Here is a 9,228-nt window from a genome sequence, read left to right on the forward strand (position 1 = left end):
GAGAGAAAGGAGGCTAGGGAAAGCTAACTAAAACATAAAAATATTAATTTTTTCTTCAAATTTTTGCAGGTAAGCCAAATCATTAAAATCAAGCTTAACACTTCACAAAAACGTATCTTTAGCTATAAAAAAAGATAAATAAATAACGTTGTATGGATAGTAAATTAATAATAATTTATGGAAAAATAAAGTGATTATGCCCACCTGTAAGATATGTATCATTCTGAAACAATACTTCTGCGAGGTGTGGCTTCGTATAAAAGTTGTCGGTATACAAGTGATACCCCTTGTTCAGGAGATGGCTCTTGCTCATGAGAGTCATGACGACTCCGTGCGCTTGGCCCTCGTCATGCCGAATATCAAAATCTTTTCCGGCATATAGCTCCATGTGATACACGTAGCCATTCGAGTCGCACAATTAAAATTTCTTTATGCCAAACCTGGCATGTCTTTTGTTCGGCATATACTGAATGTAGACGATCCTGTTCTTCATTCCTATCATGGATTCATCTATGCTTACATTCTCTGATGGTACATAGTGACGCTTGAACGAATCGTTGAGTTGATCGAGGACGGGTCGCACTTTGTGCCAGGGGTTGAATCCATCCGCACCTCTTGGAACTTCAGTTGTATTATCGTTCACATGAATCATGCGGTTTATCAAAGAAAACAGCCAGAAGGGCATCACAGCATTGAAGTACGGGGTGGCCTGGCTCGGTTGTGTCGACTAGTAGTTGGTAAGACGCTTCTTTTGAACGAGTCCCATATTGATGCTAAGCCCCAAGTACTTTTTGAGTAACACCACACTGATCCCATTTTGAGGGCCACTTTTTTAATCTAGTATTAGGGTGCTCCCTTATCCATTCTGTGACTGCGTCGTCAGTCAGGAAAGCGTTCGCATATATACATTTTTTAACCTGTAAACAATAAACATTATGGTAAACCCTTACTAAACAAAACCACTACACAAGACTAGGGTAATGATGCAAATTTTACACAACAGCATCTCTAGTCAAGGGTTACATAATAAATACACTTGTAAGTTGTAAGTATTTGCTTGTGTCCATGAACCACCACTTTTTTTTTTACACAACCAAATGAACATTTTAGGTCATTCCCCTGATCGAATACAACTGGTTATCCAGAATCAATAACTGAATCAACACCTAAATACACATTACCTTCTCCTACTCTTCAGAATAGGAATCTTACCACCTGCTGCCTTCACATACTTCTGGCACGTGGTATTGAGGTCCTCAAAATTGACCAAAGTATTGTATCGGGGAGAGAAAGTCGGCCATTTAACTCGATACAGCCATTTGCCTGTAGCCTTAACAAATTTCCGTCCTACAATCTTTTCGATTTCATAGTATAATTGATCCCCACTGTCACCCTTAGATATGTCCTAGTTGTACAGAATGGTCAACATCAGACTGGACATTGTCTGTAAGCCTCTCACTACTTTCTCCAGCTGAATGGTTACATGATCCAGTGTCATCGTCAACCTGTACAGGTGATGGCAAGTTCTCACCAGAAATGTGTGAGTCTTCCTGAGGAGCATTGTGTGCTGAGTCTTCTTGCTGGTCAGGCTCCTCAGAAGGCAATTGATCAGACGACTCCTGCATTCGCTCTGTTGCCATTTTAAGGCGATTCACATGGATAAATAAACTCACAAATATAATATGGTCCATGCCATGTAGACGACAGCTTCTTTGATTGCGTGGAAGATGTGACAACCAGGCGATGAAGATAGACCATATCACCTACTCGAAAACATGGAGCTTTAGTTGGTTTTGATTTAGTGGTCATTGTTGATTTACGTTGCTTCATCACCTCTGCAGCTGTTACACGAGCAGACTCCAAATTGTGTAAAAGTTCTGCCACGTACACTTGTGCTGATCGTGGGGGTTCAGGCAGAGTAGGCAAGCTGTGATCAAGCGGCGATCTGAGATATCGTCCATGAACTAGAAAAGCAGGAGGGTATCCAGTGCTATCCAAACAAGGTGTAGTATTGTACACAAATTGTACAAATGGCAGATGCCGATCCCATGTATCATGTTCTACATCTAGGCGCTTGGCAAGGGACGCAAGAATGTAAGACATACATCGATCGCTCTGATTGTCCATTACACTGTGGGTGATAGCTCGTAGTCTGCGTTTTCTTAACGTCCAAGATCTTACAGGTCTCATACATGTAGATTGATTTGTCATGTTTTTAATCATAATAACACAGTAAGATTTAAATTAAACTGATGAACTCAAATTCAGTGACCAAGAACTGCGGAGTACGAAATTTCCATAGACTTACGTGTATTATAAGCTCAAAGTCAATGGGGTGTAAACAAAGTCAAAGACAAGCTTGATTCCGTTTCAATAATCCATCAAGCAATGCAGATGCCCGGGTTCTCCACCACTTGTCACGAGGTACCAATCTCTTTCCTTTCAGCGCATTCCAAAACCACCCACCATGTCCATTCCATCACAATCGTCATTCACCAAGCCCGAAATCATCGAGTCCGACATCATAATTTTGTTTTCCATAACTCATCCTACTTTATTTTACGCCGAAGATGGCTCACTTCATTATTATGAACACCTCGTAACACTGGTGACAGCTACAATACTAGATTGTAACCTAGAAAAATAAGAGGACAGATTCTAAAGTTAAAATAAAGTTACTCTAATTTTGGCTACAAATTGATACGTGGAACTAAAACACGAGATCAGGGGCGTCGATCCATGTTTCGGAAGGGGGGGGGGCAAAAATAGAAAAAATTTTGTATGTGTAATGGTATTTTTATGCAATATTTAATGTTTGTATAGTGCTTTCCAATAGTGCAAATCGATATGTTTGCCCCCCCCCCCAGGATTGACAAATAAATAAGTAAACAGCTGATCAAGGATCATATCATGATAATAAGTGAAAATATCCCCCCCCCCCAAAAAAAAAAAAGGTTAATTTCAATCCCTATGACAAATGACTGACTAACATTAGGAGTGTGATCAATTACAATCCTTTTTGGATTTTATTTTGAAGTTCAAGTTCAATTTATTTATTTTCTCACCAATATAAAAAACAATATACAATATATGTACAAGAATGAAAATTACATGTGTAAGAACAGAGCTCTATATCTTGTGAAGAACAGCAATGAAAATGGTCCAGCCAAGTCCAGACCACTCAAAGAAGGTTCTGGTATACTCTGAATACTAAAATATAATCAAAGTAAACAGTAAAAGGTGAAAGAGTGCAGGGAAGGAAAGAGCCGCTGTTACGCGCTCAGTCTCAGTCACTCATTCAGTCTCAGTATTCATGTAAGGAAACTACTACTTTGCACTTGATAACATGCACCGAAATGTTGAATTTTGCATACTAGCAGGCCAGCAATCAATTTGCATATTGAGCTGTAGGTCTAAAGTGATGACAGTGAGAAATCTGTTATGGTGATTGGAATTGAACTGAACTTCAACAAGAATCCTGTATACTGACTTTATTAAAAGATGATCTTGCAGTCAGATGTATCTTTGTACTAGTATTCAAGGCCAACCGCGTAGCCAGGATTTCATTTTGGAGGGGGCGGTAAATGCACGCGAAGCGTGCCAACACTTACAGAGCGCGCGAAGCGCGCTCCCTAGGGGGGTGGGTGCAGGGAGGGGGAGTTTCCCCCTCCCTTGCGAAGTGCAAAGCTTTTGGTGTTTCATAAATTAAAATGAAAAGGAGCCGTCTCTCTTGTCTCTAGTACCTATATCAGCTCCAATTCAGTTTACTATATTGTGATTTTGAATCTTGTTTTCAAGTGATTGTGAACGCACAAAAAGGAATACAATGGAGGAAATTAAAATCATAATAACCCCGCGCGAAGCGCGGAAGCTAAAGCGTTTTATCAATTTTTTGCCATGAAAAGGGTCCCGAGAAAAGGGTATTCTCAAAAATATATTGAATACTTCCCTTGGAAAGATCAGATTTGATTACAAACAATTTAGCGACAGTGCATATCTTTAACTCGCAAAACAGAGGAAAGAAGTGTATATGCCGGGAGGAAGATATTCCTCCCCCGCGCAGAGCAATAAAACTCTGAAATTTCAAAGGGCGGACATTTCATCAAATGCAGATATCTCTAATACCCCATCGGCTCTAATTCAATTGATTTCCTAAGATTATTGAACTTCATTACAAGGAAAATAGTGCGCAAAAAGTTGAAACTTCAGTGATTTATTGAAATTATATAAAAAAAGGATGCCTAATTTCTTTGACTTATCCTGAAGCGCTTCATTTTTAAATTATAAAGAAACCTAAGTGTCATTCAAAATTTCAAACTGAGGGCGCAAAACAGGACAGGAGATGAATGTGCAGGGAAATGACATGAAGTTTAATTGAATTTGATAAAAAAAATATTGTACTTTTTTAAATTTAATACGACACAAATTTTATACTTTCCTCTTTTTAAACTTAGGAACCTGTTTGCCCCCAAATTATAGTTGTTTTGTAATGAGCTGAAAAGCGGGAGAAGTTGGCAAATGGAGGTGACGGCAGAAATTGATATAAAGATTTTATCAGCCCGGAGATGACCCGACCAGAAGTTGAGCGATCAATTTGAAAAAAAATATATATACTTCGGCATAACCTTACTCTAATTCCATGCCCTAATGTATACATTTGAACTTTAACTGGCAAGAAACATATAGTTGAGGTGGAAAAACAGGGTTAGAGAAAAGGTGAGGGAAACAAAGGAGAACTGCAATATTGTCATTTAACCGCGCGCAGCGCGGAAGCAAAATTTATATATAAATTTAGAGCAAGAGTGAAGGAGTTTCTCTTTTGAGAAAAAAATAAAGAATAAAAAGAAAAAAAAAACCGACAAAGCTACCTTTCTTTCCTTTCCTCCCTTCCCTTTTCCTTTTTTCCTCTCTTTTTTCCCTTCTTTTTTTTCTTTTTGGGGACGTTTTGGGGGGGGCGACCGCCCCCACCGCCCCCCCTGGCTACGCGCCTGTTCAAGGCAGATTATTTGCCACTATATTCAATCAGTTTCAGATAAAGTATTTTTTGCAGCTATTACATTGAATGTGACTGCTGCCTCAAAACCCACTAGTCTCCTGAAATGATTGTACTCAGTTTGAAAAACAATTAATTCCTAGCTTTTTATGATATATTGCTTGTCTAAATTCATTCAGTGTGAACACTTTCAGTGAAAACTTCAAAGAATACACAGGGGTGTGAGAGTTCAGATTTTTATCTGATTTCAGAATTTTTTTTTTCTATTTTCAGCTTAATTTTGGCTTTCCTCTGTGCAAAAAGTATGGGAGCTCTTTCTTTTTCAGACTTTTTCAACACTCATCAGCTTTTTTCAGATCTTTTTATTTGTGACCACTCACACCCCTGAATACAGAAAAAAAATGATTTGAAGTTTGCGGTTTACCCAAGCACGATGTATGTACATGTATTATTGCAAGCTGGGTGGAACTTTCAGTATCAGGAATACAAATCTTCTCAAACCTGTTTTAAGGTTCAATTTGGTGAATACATTTCCCCAAAAAATATTAATGTTAATCTAAATTCAGATTTGAGATTGTTTTGCAATGTTTTGATGTACATGTCTTTATTTCATTTAATAGCCTCTTGTTTTCTTTCTCTCATCTGTCACCCTTTCTACATGTATCTCATTTTCTTGTTTTTTATGATACCAAATACATACTTCTTGGTCCATATTGTGAACTCTATTTTAACTTTTAAAGCAAGGTCTAATTCTGTTATCTAAAACAAACTATGAATGGTCGGTTACAGTTGATATTCAATATATTATCACATTTCATGAGAAACAATATAATCTGGAATTATCTGGCAATGATATTTTTCTTCACCATTCGCAAGAATTTAACGTGCATGTAACATACATGTGTAAGCAGTGTAAAGTTTCAAAATGCTTCCCATAATTTTAGCACAGACTTGGACAATGGCTTGAATTGAACCAGAGTCCAGAATATGGGACCACAAATTTTGTAAACTTTTAAAAGAAAAGATAAAGCAAAAGTTGACAAAATTGCCTCCATTTAAAAAATACAATTGATAAGTAACCTGTACATGATATATTGTTTTAAAACCTTGTATGTTGATGATATTTTTGCTCATTTGTGCAATCATTTGAATTGAGGCTCATTCAGACACTGCATGAAAAAGCTCAGCCACATTTTCTTGTGCAAAGTCAATGGGATATTATTAAACTAAGATATATTTTGCAGAGTTAATCATTTTGTCACAAAAGATTTGCGACAAAAGATGCAGACCGATCAAATTCGTCTCATAAGTTTGGGCAAATTACAACAAGCTCTATTAGCACAAAATATTTTGTTCATAGTTGTGTGGATAGTAATAATATCGTCCAACAAGACAAGACACATGACATAAAAAATATGACAAAAAAGTCACGAGTCTATCTGCACAATTTTTGAGACTTGAAGCATAAAATGCACATTTAAAGCCCTGGGAATAAATTTACTCATTAGGTAGATTATGAACAGTTATGAAAATGATGCTGAGCTTAATCGTGTTTATAAACAAGGCCTTGTAATTTAATTTGTATCAAATGCAGTTTCTTAAATGTCGACTCGAAGTATTATTTTATGAATGTGCCTTTGAATAAAATGTGATGCTGTGCATTACGTGTATATTGAATAAATTATTGTGGATCTGGAAGAAACAAAAATAATAAATCTATGCCTTTAAAGCAAATTGGATACTATTTGCAATATGTGTTTTCTATTGATGTCTTGGAAGGCATTTCATGAAAGGTCAAATCCACCCCAGAAAAATTTTGATTTGAATGAATAATAAAAAGTCAAACAAGCATAATGCTGAAAATTTCATCAAAATCGGAGGTGAAATAAAAAGGTTATGACATTTTAAAGTTTCGCTTATTTTTCACAAAACAGTTATATGTACAACTCAGTGACAGGCAAATGAGAGTCGATGTCCATCACTCACTATTTCTTTTGTTATTCTTTTAGTTTGAATTATACAATATTTCATTTTTTACCAATTTGACAATAAGGACCAACTTAACTGAACCAGAAAATGTTAAAACAATGGCGATTCAACATATATATTCAGAGAGGAATAAAACTTTGTTTTACATGAAAATGAGGAGAAAATTAGATATTTCATATAATAAAATACAAAAGAATAGTGAGTGATGTCATCAGTCCCCTCATTTTCATACTGACAAGGATGTGCATATATCGGTAAATGTTTTGTGAAATTTAGCAAAACTTTAATATGTCATAACTATTATACATCCGATTTTGATGAAATTTTCAGGGTTATGCTTGTTGGATTTTTCTCTTTTTATTCAAATCAACTTTTTGTTGGAGTGGACTTGTCCTTGAAACAAATAATGATCTTAATATTTTTTATTAGTAAGCCAGTCAGTGTACAAGTTTATGTACTTACGTGTATAAATGCCACCCCCCCCCCAAAAAAAAAAAAAAATAAACACTGTGTGATGAGTGAGAATTTTGTCCTTACAAAGTACTCCAAAAACAAGCAAAAAAAAATATTAAGAATGAATATAGAAAATCAAAGATAATGCTGAAAGTAAAGGTAAAATTATTGATTTGAAGGAGTGAATTTCTCCTTAATGATAAACACAAAAGAATTGAATGAGTATGCAACTTTAATTGCTGGAATTGGAAATTCTGTTGTTATTAAATTAAGAGTGGCCTTACTGTCAAATTTAAATATCATATTTTTCATATGATAAAGTGTAAAAGAAATGGTGTGTGACATCACGGCTCTCTATTTTGCATATTACCCATCTTTGGCTTAAACGGTTGACTGTTATATGTCAGAACTTTCTAGTTTTACTTCCGAATTTGATGAAATTTCAGCATTATGCTTGTTTGATGTTTCTCTATTTATTTGAGTCAAATTTTTGTTGGAATGGACTTGAAGTTCTCAATTCCTTCTATTCGCCCTATTTGAAATTCTTCATAACTTTTAAGTGTGTTCAGATTTTAACCAACCTGTACCTTATACTTTTTTTTTCATTATTAAATGGCTTTCACTTCTCAGACTTTTAAAAAGCTCTCAAACATACATGTAAAATGTACCAAATAGACAAGAACGGATAAACACAAATCAAAATGGATTGTCAAAATTTAATATACGAATTACCTGTTAGCACATGATATCGGATCATAGTTACAAGTAGCGTATTAGCATTTTGAATTTCATGAGTTTACAAGACTCAAAAGCACCTTTTATCTGGTGGTGGCACAATTTTGTGAATATTTTCACTTTTCATTCTTCACCTCATTCCTCTATTTCTCCTTTCTGTTCTCCCTCTCTTCCTCCTCCCCCTCATCCTCTCTTACTCTTGTCCTCTTTCTCCCATTACTTCAACTTTTTCCCTGTCCCCTCCATTTCTTTATCATCCTTTTTACCCCCCCTCCGCCCTCTCCTCGGTAAATTGCCAATTTGTCCACTGCCAACTCATCCACATACATGTACAACATGGTCTTCCTTCATTTAGTCCAAATGCCATTCCATCCATCAACATTTGGTCCACTAATCATATGGTATAATCATCACTTCGTCTAATCACCAGTTCGTCTAATAACCAGTTGGTCTAATACCCATTTTCTTTTCATTCATTTTGCACACTTAACACTTAAGTTTAATTAGACCAAATGGTATATGGACTAAATGGCTATTGGACCAACTGGTTATTAGACGGAATGGCATTAGACTTATTGAAAGTACACCATGTGGTGAGTAGACCAAATGATAGTAGATGAGATGGCAGTTCGACGAATAGGCATGAGACGAATTGGACATAAACCCTCTCTATTCTTTCCTCTTCCCTCTCTCCCCTTCTCCTGTTTCTATCTTATTCCCCCTTTCCTCTACTACTTCCCAATTTCCTTCAGAGTAAGTTTCAATTACTAACAAAATTTCTGCTAAGGTAGTAGTAATGTAATGTAAGGGAATCCAACCTTGGTCACAAAATGTGTTGGAAAAGAGAAAAAATAAGAAAACAAGAATGGTGAAAGTTTGAAAGAAATCGGACATGCAATGAGAAATTTATGGCTGCTTCATAACTGAGATCCCTAATGTAATTTTCAAATTGGCAACTGGGTAAGTAAATGACAAGGACAACTTTCCCATAGACCATGTACTTAATCATCAGGATATTGATTCTTTCTCCAAAATACCTAATCTCCTGGGGCAGTAAT

Source organism: Lytechinus pictus, chromosome 15 (assembly GCF_037042905.1).
Source record: "Lytechinus pictus isolate F3 Inbred chromosome 15, Lp3.0, whole genome shotgun sequence".
In the NCBI taxonomy this organism is placed as follows: Eukaryota; Metazoa; Echinodermata; class Echinoidea; order Temnopleuroida; family Toxopneustidae; genus Lytechinus; species Lytechinus pictus.